Genomic DNA, 14,852 nt, shown 5'->3' with positions numbered 1-14,852 from the left:
GGGTGCGACCGCGCCCACCCTGCTCTTTACTTAGGAGCAAACAGCGTTTGGGGCCAGGCAGAGGTGCTGATCCTCGGGGTCAGTGCTGCTGAGTGCGATCCCGCAGACCTCAGCCATGATGCTGCTGCTGGGTGGTGGGGGCCATGAGGGGTGCTATTGGGTGGGGGGGGCAGTGAGGGGTGCTGCTGAGTGTTGGGGGGCTGTGAGGGGACCGTGCTGCTGTGGGAGGGAATGGTGAGGGGGCGCTGCTGGGTTGGAGGGGGCCATGAGGGGTGCTGCTGCTGGGCAAGGGACCTTTGGGCTCCTGATTGTTCGCCCTTTGCTGTCTCAGTCACCGGCTCTCCCTCTTGAGCCAGGATTTCGGTGCATTCCTGGCCAGCTCCCTCCACCCGCTCCCTGGCTTCAGGCCTGGCTGGGAGGCCCGGCTGTGGCTAGCCCTGCACAGGGTGGGTGGGACCCAGGCCTCTGCCGTCTCTGGGTTCGGCTCAGGCAGGACATCTGCAGCGTGGCACCCGGGGGAGGGGTGGGTAATTCCTTCCTCAGGGTGGGCTCCCATACACTGGATCCCCCCCTCCCCTCTGCCAAGAGCCCTGGATCCATAAAGGGCCGTGTGTGTCTGACGCTGGCTCCTCTTGCCTTGGGGGACTGGAGCAGAGAGGCCCAGGGGCCTGCTCCAATGAGGCAGCTGCTTGGTGCTTTCTCATAGTCAGTTTTGGGGTCTGTCTTTGGGCCCTTATCAGCCTCGGCCCTTCCCCTGCTCACGGCACCCCTGGCCAGGGAAATGGGCAAGCCAGTTTTGGGGGTGATGGGCTCCTGAGAGCTGGGCTCTTGGCTCTGCAAGGGCCTCTCCCTGCAGCTGGACAAGATGGAGTTAATTCTCTCTAAGCTGCCCCAGGCTTACCCCCACCCCCCACCTGTATCTCCCCCATTCTCAGTGGCCAGGAGCAGTTTCCCCTGCTGTGATTTCAGCCCCTCACTTCTCCTGATGAGGGAGGTTAACTGACCCCCGGGGCTATTTATAATCTGGCCCTGCTGTGGGCTGGGATCCGAGCAGAGGCAACGGGCTGAGAGGGGTCGACTGCCTCCCAGCTTAGAGGAGAGACTTCTAATGTAGTGGTCTCCAAAATTTTTTGATCGTGCACCCCATCAGTAAACATTTTTTGAGCATGCACCCCCAATATATGTATATTTATTTATGTATAAATTATAGACATGTACTACTGTACTAATATATTGTGTAAATTATAAAACACACACAAAAAATAGAAATTAAAAAATGATGAGATAGAGATGAAATAAACAATATTTTTACAATAATTTTTTATTTTATTAACGGTACAAAAAACCTTTTTGCTCTCACTAAAAACATTATTATTAATAGTAATATTTTTAGTGAGAGCAATGTGATTGAACACGCTTTATTATTTTTGACAGGTTTCAGAGTAGCAGCCGTGTTAGTCTGTATTCGCAAAAAGAACAGGAGTACTTGTGGCACCTTAGAGACTAACCAATTTATTGGCGCGTAAGCTTTCGTGAGCTACAGCTCACTTCATCGGATGCATTTCCACTGAATGCCTCTGATGAAGTGAGCTGTAGCTCACGAAAGCTTATGCTCCAATAAATTGGTTAGTCTCTAAGATGCCACAAGTACTCCTGTTCTTTTTATTATTTTTGAAACTCTTGGTTTAACACTTTGTGATACAGCGGGTGCTCAGGGTAGGGTGCGGGGTCTGGGAGGGAGTTAGGGGACAGGAGGGTGCTCAGGGTAGGGTGCGGGGTCTGGGAGGGAGTTAGGGTGCGGGAGGGTGCTCAGGGTAGGGTGCGGGGTCTGGGAGGGAGTTAGGGGACGGGAGGGTGCTCAGGGTAGGGTGCGGGGTCTGGGAGGGAGTTAGGGTGCGGGAGGGTGCTCAGGGTAGGGTGCGGGGTCTGGGAGGGAGTTAGGGGACGGGAGGGTGCTCAGGGTAGGGTGCGGGGTCTGGGAGGGAGTTAGGGGACGGGAGGGTGCTCAGGGTAGGGTGCGGGGTCTGGGAGGGAGTTAGGGTGCGGGAGGGTGCTCAGGGTAGGGTGCGGGGTCTGGGAGGGAGTTAGGGTGCGGGAGGGTGCTCAGGGTAGGGTGCGGGGTCTGGGAGGGAGTTAGGGTGCGGGAGGGTGCTCAGGGTAGGGTGCGGGGTCTGGGAGGGAGTTAGGGTGCGGGAGGGTGCTCAGGGTAGGGTGCGGGGTCTGGGAGGGAGTTAGGGGACGGGAGGGTGCTCAGGGTAGGGTGCGGGGTCTGGGAGGGAGTTAGGGGACGGGAGGGTGCTCAGGGTAGGGTGCGGGGTCTGGGAGGGAGTTAGGGGACGGGAGGGTGCTCAGGGTAGGGTGCGGGGTCTGGGAGGGAGTTAGGGTGCGGGAGGGCGCTCAGGATGGGGGTGCAGGAGGAGGCTCAGGGCTGGGGCAGGCAGAAGGTGCAGAGCACTTACCTGGGGCAACTTCTGTTTGGTGCAGGGGAGTGTGCAGGTGGCTCTGCGGAGCGCAGCACCACCCCCATGGCCACGATTCTGGGAGCCATGATTCTGGGAGCTGCCCCCCTCCCCTGGCAGGCGGGGCCACCTGGAACGCAGGGGCTTTAGGGGCTTCAGGGCCCTGGGCTAAGGGGGCCTCGGGGCCCTGGCCTGCAGCTCTAAAGCCCCGTTCGGAATGCGGCCCTGCGAGCACGGGCCGGAGGACTCGGGAGGAGCAGGGGCAGCCGCGCAGCCAGTGGCTGGAGAGAAGCGGCGCTTTCCCCTTCAAAGTCCCGCTTCTTTCCAGCCACTGGCTGCGCGGCTGCCCCTGCTCCCCACGGGCCGGAGGACTCAGGGCCGCCCCCGCCCCCCTTTTCTTCCTCCGGCGGTGCTCCTCCTGCCGTGCCCCCCAATCGATCATCTTGCGCACCCCCTGGGGTGTGCGCATCCCACTTTGGAGACCACTGTTCTAATGTAACCCTTGGTGCTGCTGGAATTTACTCAGTCAAGAGCCTGGCCACCCGTGCTGACCCCAGTAGCCCTATGCAGCACTAGGGGGCACTGTGATGCAGGGAGCAGGGTGGGGGGCTCTGCAGGGGGCGCTCTCCCCTGCGGCCAGTGCTGACCCCAGTAGCCCTATGCAGCACTAGGGGGCACTGTGATGCAGGGAGCAGGGTGGGGGGCTCTGCAGGGGGCGCTCTCCCCTGCGGCCAGTGCTGACCCCAGTAGCCCTATGCAGCACTAGGGGGCACTGTGATGCAGGGAGCAGGGTGGGGGGCTCTGCAGGGGGCGCTCTCCCCTGCGGCCAGTGCTGACCGCAATGCCCTGCAATGATAGGGGCTGCTGTGCTGCAGGCAATGGCGGAGGGGCACGATAGGGGATGGTTCCTGGGTGCCGCGCTAGGGGGCGCTGTGCTGCTGGAGCGGCTGTCTTATGGCTGAGGAGTAAAACTGAAGCAGGGTCTTGCCAGGCTAAACCGGCAGCGGCTCGACAGCTGGTGGGGGTTGGTCTGCCCCTTTAAAGGGCAATGCCCCATGCATCCCTGCGAGCTGCAGTGCAGCTTCAGTCCGGCCAGGCTGCCCTCCCCTTTCCAGCAAGGGTCTGCCCCCCTTAGAGGGGCGCAGGCAACAGAGCACAGCTGTAGGGCTGTGGGTCAGTGACCCCTGTGGCCTCAGCTTGGGGGCAGAAGGAGCCCGGCTCCGGATTCTCACCCCATCCCTTTCTGCAGCAGCGTTCTCTGCCTGGCCCTTGGGATGGATGGTTTGTCCGCCAGGCCCTGCCCCTCGGGGTGTTGGGTGGGCAGCAGGCCTAGGACACAGGCCTGGCCTAGTTTCCAGAGCCCAGCCCTCCCCTGGCCAGGGACCCTAGAGCTGGGGGCAGCCCAGCCCCCACTGCCTGCTTAGTGCACTGGACCCCCCAGGCCTCAAGGCCCTTGTGGCCTCCCTGGGTGGGGTCCTCTGAGCGTGGGCTCTCGCTGGGGCTGGAATGGGCCCAGGCCTGGGATTTAGACCCTCCTCAGCCCCCCACCAGAGCGCAGTGGGAGCTGGTGGCAGGGCACTGTCCATCCTCCTTAGCACCCAGCCCGAGGGGGGGCTATTCCAGCAAGTAGGGGAGCAGCAGGAGAGGGGGAGCCTCCTGCAGCCACTCCCCTCAAACTGCCCCCCATGTCCACCCCCTCCCCGGGCAGGACCCTTCCTTGACCCGACACCCTCCCCGCTCCATGGGTTGCCTGGCTGGCTCAGACTGGCAGGGTGGGGCGGCAGGAGGCCTGCCGCCGGCTTGCAGGGTATTTTGGGCTGGGCAGGCCAGCAGGTTATTTTGGGGATGCTTTGGGCTGATCCATTTTCGGTAGCACTGAGCTCTGCCCTTCCCCCCACCCCACACGTGAGAGCAGTGTGACTCGGGGGGGCCCTCGGGCCCCTCCCTTCTCCCCATATGGGCAGAGCTGGGGAGTCCAAGAGGGGGACAGCCAGCTCGGATGCGCCCCGTTGTGGCAGCGCATTCTGATTCCCCCTAGTGTTCGATACCCCCTTCCCGCCCGGCAGGGACAGATGGGAGGCATCGCCCCGTGTGCTTGGTGGCCCATGGTCACCATGCCAGCGGAGCCAGGGCTGGAAGGTTAGCCCTGCTGGGCACAGTTTCATCTCCTGGGTGGGTCCTTTCACCCTGAGCCGGCTGCAGAGCCGTAGAGCTGGGAGGAATGGGGCAGGGCGGGTGCTGAGGGTCAGGGAGGTGAAATCCTCATCCTGGAAAAATGTGGGTTTCATCCCCCAATTTCCGCCTGTGTCTGAGGAGTGGAACCTGGTTGGACTCTGGGAAATGGGCAGGGGAGAGCAGCCCTGGGATGGTGGTTGGTGAGCTGCTTTCCCGTGCCAGTAAGAGGAGAGGCTTTGCAGAATCCCTGCCAGGTGCAGTGCCAGGCGTGGACCAGCAGAGGTGTTGGGGGGCACTGCCAGGGCTCAGGGGGAGCCCAGGATGGGCTAGCTGGGGGGCTGATGGTTGGCACTGAGGGGCATTGGCAGATTGGGGGGTGCTGAGGGGCACCGCCAGAGCTGGGCAGGCAGTGCTGGGCTTGCAGGGCAGGGCAGGAGCTGAAATAAATAACTGGCTCTCAATCCTGCACCTGGCAAATCCCCAGCCACAGGCACAGGGTGGGGCCAAGCCTGCGAGAAGTAGCAGGGTAAAGGCAGGGCCGAGTGGGCTGAGTTTGCTGCAGATTCACAAACCTCTCTTGAGTTTGCCAAATCCCTGAGCCCCCCCCCAGCCACATTCGCTTCATCAGGAGGCCCCCCCTGCGATCTAGAACTAGAACCACTGTCCACACACAACTGATGGACCTGGACCAGCCCTGCCCACCCCCAATCTGCTCCTCTGCCAGCCTGATTGGCTGGCCTGGCCAGCTCCTGAAGGGGCAGCTCTCCGGTGGGTTCTCACCTGGCACTAAGCTCGGTGCATGGGCTGGGCCATGCTCCCACTCCAGGCTATGTGGGGGGTGGTATTTGAGCCAAACTGAGACCCTTTGGCCCTAGGGAAACCAGAGAAGGGAGCGGGAGCTATGGCAGTGAGGGAAGTGAAGGGGAAATAACCACAGATGCTATGGAGACGGCCACAGGCCTGCGGTGTGTTAGCGGAGCTGGAGACCCCATGACAGCAGGGGCTGCAGGTTAGGAATGAGGGGCACTGGCAGAGCCATGGGGTGGGGAAGGTCAGGGCAGAGGGATAGCTCAGTGGTTTGAGCATTAGCCTGCTAAACCCAGGGTTGGGAGTTCAATCCTTGAGGGGGCGATTTAGGGATCTGGGCCAAAAATGGGGGTTGGTCCTGCTTTGAGCAGGGGGTTGGACTAGAACCTCCTGAGGTCCCTTCCAACCCCGAGATTCTAGGATTCTATGAATAGCAGGATGCTACGGGTAGGGATTGAGGGGCACTGTCAGAGCTGTTTGTGGGTAGAGCAGGACTGTGGGAGCAGGGGCGGTGGGACGAGCAGCCCCATAACATGGGTTGGAAAATGCTGCACTGGAGAATGAGCAGGTTTCTCTGGTGGCGAACAAAGGGGAGTTTCTGAGAAGACTGCACACTCTGGCAGATTGTGGGATGAGTGGCAGGCTGTTACAATGACCCTGTGAGCAGCTGTGATGGTTTAGGTCCTGCTGGTCCCCAGAGCCAGCTGCATCCAGCAGCTCAGCTCCACGCACTTGGAAAATTGGTTGTAATTAAGCGGTTATTGGGCCCTGATCCAGCCCCTGGCAGGAGGGCAGGTTGGTGGGAAGGTGGGGCCTGATCCAGGTCTCTGGATGCGGGGGGGTGGTGGGATGAGGGGGATGGTCGGGCTCATCTGGGTGTTGATGGGGCGTTTTGCCACTGATTTCAGTGGGGCAGGCTTGAGCACCGTGCTATGCGTGGGGACCCTCGTCCTTGGCTGGCTGCAGCTTAGGAAGCTCAGGGGCTCTTCCAGAGGCAGCAGTGGAGCAGAGGTTTCCTGTAGCTCCAGTGATTGGGCCCTGTGTTGGGAGCCATGGGGCCTGGGTTCTTGGCACCAGGGGCGAGTTTATTTTGGCGGGGGGATCTGATCCTAGTTCATGTTACCGCAGGGGCCTGCTCTCCAGCAGTCCTGGTCCTGGTGGGCTGAAACAGGAGTTTGCCTCCCTGCTAAGAGCCAGGTGTTCAGTGGTCAGCGCCGGATTTCCGAGGTCCCAAGTGCTTCGTTTCCTGGTGCTCGGCTGGGGCTGTCCGTGATCGGGACGAGGCACAGGGCTGGCACTTGGCAGTGGGGGTTGGTTTTCCAGCTTGATTTCTGGAGTAGAGTCAAATGGCAGGAGCCTCTCCCAGCTGGGCTGGAATCGGGGGAGGGAGGGCTGCATGAAAGAGGGCAAAGGAACAGTTAAGGAGGGTGAGGACGCTGCAGGGAAGCTCCCTGATTTCCCTGTGCCAGCCTTCAGCACAGCGGGGGCGGGAGATGACTGGACCCTGGACCCCCCCATCAGGGGTGCAGTGACCAAAGAGAGGAGTTGGTGCAATGTGGTGAGTTAGGGAGCGGCAGATCGCCAGCAGCTGCTGCGATGGGTGTTGGGTGACGCTGGCCAAGTGTTCTGAATGGCTGTTGCTGAGATCAGGGGATGTGGCAGCGAAGTTGCTAAGCTGCTACCCAACCCACGTGGGCCTAACGCCCGCTCCTGTAGCAGGGGGCTGGAGGGCAGGGAGTGGGCAGCGAGCCTGGGGATTGCAGCTCACTGGGACGCGCGGGCATACTGGACACACTGGCTGGGATCCGCTCAGAAGCGGTGACGGCCATGAGCTGAGAGTGAAACTGACGCGGCTGCTGGGAGGGCAGGCCAGGGCATGGCACGGGCTGCCCCAGGCGGGGCGCTAATGGAGAGGAGGGCAGCTCCCACGTGCTTTTAGCAGGGGAAGGGTGGCTGCTCCACGGCTTTGCCCAGGGTTGTGGTGCTGGCTGATGGGAGGATGCAGGAGGGTTAATCCAGTTGCCCTCTGGGCGGGTTCCTGGCCCTACCTCAGCAATGCTGGTGCGGCTGCTGTTGGGGCCGACTGGCCTGGCTGGGCCCCTGGCTGACCCCCCTGGCAGTTCCAGGATTCCTGGAGAATGGGCCTGGGCTTGGCACGAGCTGGAGATGCCCCTGTTCTGTACTGAGCACCATGACCATCCTCTGCCATGGATGCTCTCGGCCGAGCAGGGCTCCGTGGCAGCAGCTGGAGCCGCCCCACGTCTTCCTCTGCCCGTCCTGGGTCAAGCTTCAGGCTGCCTTGGGGCAAGCAAAGGAGAACCCTCCAAGCCCCGGCCTAGGCCCTCCCTCCCCTCTGCCAGGGGTGCTGGTGGAGCACGGGGCAGTGGTTGGAGACGAGTGGCGAGCAGGGACACGCTGGGGGTTGAATGCCTGTGTTTGGGGTGGGGGCCCTTGGCTAGTCCCTGCTGAGCCGCCTGCTGGCTGGTGCGTCTGTTCCCGAGCACAATTTCAGGAAGTGTCTCATTCCTGCCGAAGCCTGGGGCGGGGGCGCGGGAAGCGGCCTGGTGCTGCCTGGAGCTTTAAATAACCCCTGGGCTGGCTCAGAGGCTTGGGAATAGCTGCCATTGTTCTGGTGGCAGAGGGACCCTAGCTCCCGCATGGGGCCACTTTGTCGGGGGCTGATCTCTCCCGGGGGAAACCTCACCCCCATCCTTTTCTTGGGGCGACTTTCCTGCAGGCCAGCGAGTGGGATCCGGCAGGGCTGTGGGGGTGCTGTGCATGGCACATGGTGCATTGGGGTACAGGGGTGTGACTCACATTCCAGGGCTGAGAGGGGGCATATGGACAGCAGGTCCTGGGCTTCCTAGCCATCCTCCTGGGGGTTTAACACCCTTCTGCCTCTCTGGCATGTCAGTTACACTCCTTGGCACCTCCATGTACATCAGCTTGGCTGTCAGGCCCAGCCCTGGATCGTGACCAGGCTGGAGGGGGCAGCTGGGGGGAGAATATTTTCCCCTTCTGAACTGGTGTAACACGGTGCCTGGTGCGATTCCAGAGCCCTGTGTTCAGGCCCGGGGTTTGACCCCCCTAGACGTTAAACATAGCCCAGAAGTCAGCCGTGATGTAAGTATTTCCTGGCTGCAGGGCAGGAGCGAGCGAGACAGTGGTGTGTCTGTGCGCGTGTGCATGCTGCCGGCTACGTGAGTGCCCGCCCGTCTGTGGGCGTGCTGTACCTGTGCACTTCTGCCCGCCACTGCCTTTGCATGCAGCTGCGGCCCATCCCCGTGCCCGGGCGCCCTGGCGCTGCCATTAAAGCTCCTTTGTAGCTGGTGCTAGCAGTGGGTTGGTGTCTGGGCTGCAGTATCTCTTTATTTTTGTCACAGCCCCAGGGCAGGGATTTGCAGCCTAGCGCTCCGGAGGCATTTCCAGCAGCTTCCTGGGTTCATTACTTTTTCTTCTCTATTAGCTGTACAGCTGGAGCCCTTGTAGGGTTGAGCTCAGGGCCCATTGTGCTGACGCTGCACAGACACAGAGTAGGCCAGTCCCAGGCCCCCAGAGCTGACAGTCTCAACAGACAAGACAGAAACAGGCTGGGAAGGGAAATTGAGGCTCACTTTTCTTTTCTTTTCTTTTCTTTCTTTCTGTATCCTAGTTAATTTTGGGGAGGGGGCAGTTTCCAAACTGGCAGCCCCTAGACAATGGAGTTCCCCCCTACTACGGGGTGGTGTGTATTGGGCACAGAGCAGTGATGCCATGGCAGGATCTGAACGGGACACTGAATCACCAACCATCTCCAGTACCCCAGGATTCCAACCCAGTGGCCCTGCAGCATTACCCCACTGCAGAAATGCTGCCCCTTGCTCAGCTGAACTGCCAGGTCTCCTCTGGGGACAGGGCCAAATTAAAGCTGCCCAGGGCCATAGGCACACCCCACATGAGACTCCCACTGGCATGGGCCTGTCCCTCACTGGAATGGCAGCAGGTTTCAGTAGCTCTTGGAGCTACTGGTTCAGGCTGCCTGCAGACTCAGGCAGGCAATGCTCGTACTCAGGCCTTGGCTTCAAGCTTTTCTTTGCCCCTGGGGGGTAGGAACAAATAGATCTGTAAGTGAGAGCTGAGACTGCGCTCAGCATGGGACTGTAAGAGCCAGGGCCTTTCTTTGGTCTTTGTGGGAGGCTGAACCTGCAGGGAGATGGTGCTTCCCTGGGAGCTGGTACCTGGCCGCTAGAAGAGGATATGGGGCTAGAGTCCATCCATCTGCCAGGCCCAGGGAGTGAATATGTGCCCCTCACCTGCTGCCTGCGATCCTAGAGCCACCCTGAACCCCGCCTGGCTGGTGGGACGGAGTGGGTCGCAGGGCTTGATTCATAGAATCATAGAATATCAGGCTTGGAAGGGACTTAGGAGGTCATCTAGTCCAACCCCCTGCTCAAAGCAGGACCAATCCCCAACTAAATCATCCCAGCCAGGGCTTGTCAAGCCTGATCTTAAAAACTTCAAAGGAAGAAGATTCCACCACCTCCCTAGGTAACGCATTCCAGTGCTTCACCACCCTCCTAGTGAGAAAGTTTTTCCAACCTAAACCTCCCCCACTGCAACCTGAGACCATTACTCCTTGTTCTGTCATCTGCTACCACTGAGAACAGTCTAGATCCATCCTCTTTGAAACCCCCTTTCAGGTAATTGAAAGCAGCTATCAAATTCCCCCTCATTCTTCTCTTCTGCAGACTAAACAATCCCAGTTCCCTCAGCCTCTCCTCATAAGTCACATGTTCCAGTCCCCTAACCATTTTTGTTGCCCTCCGCAGGACTCTCTTCAATTTTTTCACATCCTTCTTTTAGTGTGGGGCCCAAAACTGGACACACTACTCCAGATGAGGCCTCACCAATGCCGAATAGAGGGGAACGATCACGTCCCTTGATCTCCTGGCAGTGCCCCTACTTATACATCCCAAAATGCCATTGGCCTTCTTGGCAACAAGGGCACACTGTTGACTCATATCCAGCTTCTCGTCCACTGTCACCCCTAGGTCCTTTTCTGCAGAACTGCTGCTGAGCCATTCAGTCCCTAGTCTATAGCAGTACATGGGATTCTTCCATCCTAAGTGCAGAACTCTGCACTTGTCCTTGTTGAACCTCATCAGATTTCTTTTGGCCCAATCCTCTAATTTGTCTATGTCCCTCTGTATCCTATCCCTACCCTCCAGCTTATCTACCTCTCCTCCCAGGTTAGTGCCCCCAGCTCTCAGCAGGTCCACTCTGGGAGGCGCTGAGAGTTCCCCCGCATGGGGCCACGAAACCACTTGATTCCTGAGGGAAAGCATCCTCGTGGGTCTAATGCACTTTACGCTCACAACACGGCACCTTGAGCTGATTCCCCTCCATGTCCCTGGGTGCAGACGAGCCCCAAGGGTCCCTAGCGGCTGCAGGGCACGGCATGGCTCCCACCTGCTGCCCTCTCTTCTGTGACCATATTGCCCCGGTGATCTGCGCGTGGGTCTCACTCCCTGGCCTTTTTAAAAGAGGCCGGTGCGGGAGGGGGTGCGCGGCTGGAGTCCAGGACAGGACCTCATCGGGGAGACGTCCCCACTCCTGCCCAAAGGATACACGTTGCTTCCCCTGGGAGACTGGGCATGGCAGGGCTGGAGGCTGGTCTCCCTCGCAGAGCTGGAAGGGGATTGTGCTGAAAGAGGGGGCTGGTTTGGGCTGGTGGAGCCCCGGGAGATTTGTGAGCGCCAGGTCTAGAATAGCGGGGGGCTGCCAGTCGGGATTGAGGCACACTGGCAGAGCTGGGTGTGGGGAGCTCAGGGCCGGGCGGGCTCTGGGTCAGGAGTGGGGGGCGCCGGCAGAGCTGGGTGTGGGGAGCTCAGGGCCGGGCGGGCTGTGGGTCAGGTGTGGGGGGCACTGGCAGAGCTGGGTGTGGGGAGCTCAGGGCCGGTCGGGCTGTGGGTCAGGAGTGGGGGGCAGTGGCAGAGCTGGGTGTGGGGAGCTCAGGGCCGGGCGGGCTGTGGGTCAGGAGTGGGGGGCAGTGGCAGAGCTGGGTGTGGGCAGCTCAGGGCCGGGCGGGCTGTGGGTCAGGAGTGGGGGGCACTGGCAGAGCTGGGTGTGGGGAGCTCAGGGCCGGGCGGGCTCTGGGTCAGGAGTGGGGGGCACCGGCAGAGCTGGGTGTGGGGAGCTCAGGGCCGGGCGGGCTCTGGGTCAGGAGTGGGGGGCTCTGGCAGAGCTGGGTGTGGGGAGCTCAGGGCCGGTCGGGCTGTGGGTCAGGAGTGGGGGGCAGTGGCAGAGCTGGGTGTGGGGAGCTCAGGGCCGGGCGGGCTGTGGGTCAGGAGTGGGGGGCAGTGGCAGAGCTGGGTGTGGGCAGCTCAGGGCCGGGCGGGCTGTGGGTCAGGAGTGGGGGGCTCTGGCAGAGCTGGGTGTGGGGAGCTCAGGGCCGGGCGGGCTGTGGGTCAGGTGTGGGGGGCACTGGCAGAGCTGGGTGTGGGGAGCTCAGGGCCGGGCGGGCTGTGGGTCAGGAGTGGGGGGCAGTGGCAGAGCTGGGTGTGGGGAGCTCAGGGCCGGGCGGGCTGTGGGTGAGGCGTGGGGGCCATCGGCAGAGCTGGAGTGAACTTGTACCGTGCCTGCCCTCTGAATGTTTGACTCTATCTAATTTTGCCCATAATTAATTGATGTAAAGAAGAGACCCCAACACGGACCCCAGCAGAGCCCCCATCCGCCTGAGACCCACAGAGTGGCCCTGCTGGGGGCTCCCAGCCTGGTGGTTCAGCTAAGGCCCAAGGGGTGGGCCCACATGACTGCTGTGTGGCTGACTGCATGCTAGCCCCTGGGGCTGCGCAGCTTGGAGCCTGCCCCACGGGGAAGGAGTCTGCATGTCCCACCAGGATGCGGGGCCTGGGAGCCCATGTTCCCGCCCCAGTGGGTGGTGCCTGCGGGCAGCCAGAGCCGGGGTGATTTTCCCCTGCTGCTGCATGATCCCATCCTTGGTGGCCACCAGCACCTGCTCTATCCCCGCAGCCCCCGACGGCTGGGCAGGGCTGTTTCCCCTGGCACAGCCGGTCATGGCTCTATCCCCCCAGCCTCGGGTGGCCGGGCAGTGCTGTGACCCCTGGCACAGCCGGGCACAGCTCTATCCCGCAGCCCCCGACGACTGGGCAGGGATGTGACCCCTGGCACAGCCGGGCACGGCTCTATCCCCCCAGCCCCGTGCAGCCAGGCAGGGTTGTTACCCCTGGCACAGCCAGGCACGGCTCTATCCCCCCAGCCCCATGCAGCCGGGCAGGGTTGTTACCCCTGGCACAGCCGGGTACGGCTGTATTCCGCAGCCCCCGACGGCTGGGCAGAGCCCTTGGCTCCCTGCTGCTGGGTTCTCAGGGCAAGGCAGGTCTGGAGCCCGGCTGTCTGGAGCCCTGGTCTCTCTTCCCAGGCTGGTGCCCTGCACCCCATCCCCAGCTCAGTTGAAAGGGGGCCCTACGAAGTGTGGGGGAGGGGGAGCCAGCTGCGCCTTCTCCACAGCACTCCCAGATGTGGGGAGGGGAGGAGGGAAGGTGCTGTCACAACTGGGGGAGGGGCTGCTACAGGGTAGCCTGGGGCTGGCGGGGGGCGGAGAGGGGGCTGGAGGCCAGTGCATTTGTTTGGGGGTTGGAGCCCCACCCCCCTGGCCTGGCCGAGCCACCCTGCTTCGCTGATGGCCCTCGGCCCTCAGCTGCCCGGCAGTGACAGGGGCGTGTGTGGGCCCATGGCGGGGGCTGCAGGGGCTCAGTGTGGGACTCTGGCAGTGATGGGGCGGGTGTGGGGTCCTGGCTGGAACAGGGGCCGGGCACAAGCGAGAGGCGCTCGTGACAATTTCTGCTGTCTGCAATGAAAGGCCCAGCCATGCCGTAACTGATGCTGAGCAGGGTCCGTTGCCCTGGGGAAGCCTGTGGGGCCCGTGTCCTTGTGTGCCCTGCTGCTCTGGCACGGCCGTGGGGATGAGCCCTGACTCCTGGCCTGACAGCCGAGCAGCTGCTGCAGTGGGAGGGCCAAGAGCCCTAGGTGACGGTGGAATTACTTGCCTGGCCCATGGCTGGAGATGGGAGGGTTTAGACTCCTTGTGCCATCTCTTGTCTAATTGCAAAGCTCCTTATAGGTGCTCAGGCCTGTGTGAAATCCTGCTGGGCTCTTGGCCTCAGATACACCTTGTGGCAGTGAGTTCCACAGGCTGACCACACTATGGGTGGCATTGCCTCATGCCTGGATCATGGGCGCAGACAGCGCCAGTTTGCCTGCTCTGCTCCTTTGTGCCACGTCTGGGTCTGCGCACCTGTGCTGTGTGCCCTCCCATCACTGCCTGCTGGCCCTGCCAGGCACGGTGCTCAGGGGCAGCTCCTCCAGTGCTCCTCGGCTGGGATACATGGGTCGGGGCAAGGGCGCTTTTGCTGGGGGGAGCCCCCAGGAGCAGGGAGGATCCTGCTGAGAACGGGCCGGGCCAGACCTCACTTCAGGGCTGGGGGCAGCCTCCTCCGAGGGGCCGGGCCAAGCCCCAAGGCTAAGATTAGAGCCGGTGATGGGATCTGCCCTGAGCAGAGCAGGGGTCAGTGTGTGCCAGTCCCAACCCTCAGCACCCCAGCCCTGGGCTTAGGGTCTTCTCCAGCCCAGAGTCACCGGTGCCTTGGCGGTGCAGCTGGTGGCCTGCTTTTTTGGGAGACATCTGTGAGCCTTAGACGCATCCATGTGTCCCGGGCCCAGCACGCTCTGGCTGCAGCAGGTCAGAGCCCTCCAAAGGGGCTGCCTGGGCAAGTCTCGGGGGCACTCCAGGAGAGACACAGAGGCTCTGCCAGCCACCAGGCCAGGGGCGTGGGGAGAGCCCCTCAGCATGCCCACTCCTGGTGGATTACGGCTGGGGCACACACATGTTCAGGTGGTTCCGGCTGTGGCCCCCGGCTGGCTGCCCTCTGGGTCGCAGGGGGACCCTCAGCCGCAGTGATGTGCCACGTGCCCACTGATTGGGTGCATGGGTGCTGGCTGGCAAACACTGCAGTGACCTGCCTGCAAACTCCAAGCCACAGCGCTGTGGCTGGTGTGCCCTGAGCCTGGCACAGGCCTGGGCATAGCAGCTGGTCCCTTTGAAGTGATCTCTGCTCCCTTCCTTGCTGTGCTAGCAGGGGCTGTACTCGTGCCCGCTCGCTGGGTCAGTGACTGCCACACACTGAGGCTTGCGTGCCCAGGGTCTGGGCAGATCCGTGGGCAGCTGGGACATGTGGCCATGCCAGGCTGGAGCTGAACCCCTGCTGGGCATCATGTCTTCATTCCACTTCCCAGAGGCCCCCCGTGCCAGGCTGTACTCCAGGCTGGAAGATCATGCCCTTGTATCCATCAGTGCATGTGGCATCAGTGCCCTGGAGTCCCCTCTACCTGCACCCTGTTGGCACCTGGCTG

At 61.8% G+C, this 14,852-nt stretch overlaps 1 protein-coding gene across 1 annotated transcript in view; it reads left to right on the top strand.

Annotated features, from left to right (window-relative positions):
* HSPG2 (heparan sulfate proteoglycan 2) overlaps positions 1 to 14,852 on the top strand; it is a 174,307-nt gene that overhangs the window by 20,170 nt on the left and 139,285 nt on the right.

This window comes from Chelonia mydas, chromosome 18, assembly GCF_015237465.2.
Source record: "Chelonia mydas isolate rCheMyd1 chromosome 18, rCheMyd1.pri.v2, whole genome shotgun sequence".
NCBI lineage: Eukaryota > Metazoa > Chordata > Testudines > Cheloniidae > Chelonia > Chelonia mydas.
This window is presented reverse-complemented; position numbering and strand designations above follow the sequence as displayed.